This window comes from Rhagoletis pomonella, unplaced genomic scaffold (assembly GCF_013731165.1).
Source record: "Rhagoletis pomonella isolate Grant_MI unplaced genomic scaffold, Rhpom_1.0 Rhpom_scaffold_00021, whole genome shotgun sequence".
Lineage (NCBI taxonomy): Eukaryota > Metazoa > Arthropoda > Insecta > Diptera > Tephritidae > Rhagoletis > Rhagoletis pomonella.
In genome coordinates, this window is record NW_023458575.1 from 529,940 (window position 1) to 531,913 (window position 1,974).

The following is a 1,974-nucleotide window of genomic DNA, read 5'->3' on the forward strand; positions in this document are numbered from 1 at the left end:
CTAGTTTCAGATCCATAGTTACACCTAGGTCAATGAAATTGGTCACTTGCTCAACATTGTGGTCAGATATCATATACGAATTTGGGTAGAACGATTTTCTAGAGAAGGTCATGAATTTACACTTTTTCAAATTGAGTGACATGGAATTTGCTTCACACCACTCGAAAATGCAGGTTAGGTCAGCTTGCAAATGCTCCCTATCTTCTGCAGTACTAATGTACTTAAAGAGCTTAACATCATCAGCGTACATTAAGCATTTCGAGTAATTCAACACTTTAGGAAGGTCATTTATAAATAAAATAAACAAGACGGGACCAAGATGGCTTCCCTGAGGTACGCCGGACGTGACATGTATGGGCCGGGAGGTACAATTTTTAAAAATTACTCTTTGTTTCCTATCCACTAAGTAAAAAGAAAGCCAGCTGAGAAGAATAGGAGGGAAACCAATTCGATCAAGTTTATATATAAGAGTTAAATGAGATACTTTATCAAATGCCTTGCCGAAATCAGTGTAAATCACGTCCGTTCGAAGATTGTTTTTAACCCCATTAGACACATAAGTAGTGAATTCAAGAAGATTGGATACAGTTGATTTACCTTTGCAAAAACCGTGTTGCGATAGATCAATAGCAGAAGTAATAGAGTGAGATAGTTCTTCCGTAACGATTGCCTCAAAAACTTTAGCAATAGCACAAAGCTTCGCAATTCCTCTATAGTTTACGATGTTAGTCCTACTTCCATTTTTATAAAGTGGCAAGATAAACGAATCCTTCCAGGAAGATGGGAAGACACCCTGTTTTAGGGAAGCATTAAAAATAATTGTCAGAGGCTTATACAAATACTCTGCACAACTTTTAAGAACACTTGTGGGTATACCGTCTGGGCCAGCTGTATATGAAATTTTCAAACAATTCAAATGAATGAGGACGTCCGCAGCAGATATCGATGGAATTCGGATACAATCAAATGATGGCAGAAAGAATGGGTAGCTAGATAGATTCGAATTTAGTTGGGAAGATGTAGAACGGGCAGAGTAGTTTGACTCGAAGAAAGTCATTTAACTTCAATGTTGAGGGATAACCGTTAGTCTTACGCTTTGTGTTCACAAAGGCGTAAAACGATTTGGGATTAGAAACTATATTGATTCGAACCCTGTTAATATAATTATTGTAACACTTTTTGTTCAATACATTGTATTTATACCTAAGAATGGAGTACGCGGAGTAGTGAGAAGACAGGACAGATTTTTTAAAAAGCTTAAATGCCTTGGATTTTTGATTTTTCAAGCGTTTTAATTCGCCAGTAAACCACTAAGCGTTAGACGTTACATTAGCTTCCTTAACAAGAGGAATGATTTTACTGAAAATATGGCGTAAGGAATTGCTAAAATGTAAGGCACTATCTTCAGCATTCCCATCATACTGGACCAAATTATCTTCGATATCTCTAACCTAAGTTTACTATAATCTGCTGTTTTAAATGAGTAACGCTCCGCTCTTGATTTTTTATTGGTAAAGCAACATGAGTTGCGTGAATTTATCAAGGACAATTCTAGTGGTGGATGGTGAGAATCAACAGGGGTAATCAAAGCATAGCTAGGGGCTATTGTGACGTTGGAGACGTCGTCCACAAAACCTAAATCCAGACATTTACCTAAGTTATTACTAATAGAGTTGATCTGGTAAAGACTAAGGTCTGAAAGATCGTTCAAAAATTGATTGAAGAGATCACCAGAGGAATTTGGTACTAGAATACCATCTATTAGATCCCAAGAAACACCCGCAAGATTGAAGTCACCCAGGACAATAACAATATCGGAGGGCTTCACCATGGCATGCAGAGAGAGCAGTAAGGAGGAGTGTTTTAAATAAACAGAAAGGCTCGAGTTAGGTGGTATATAAGCAGCAACATGATAAACGCTAATAGAATGATATCTTATTCGAACGCAGAGGAATTCAACTTCATCGGTGTCAG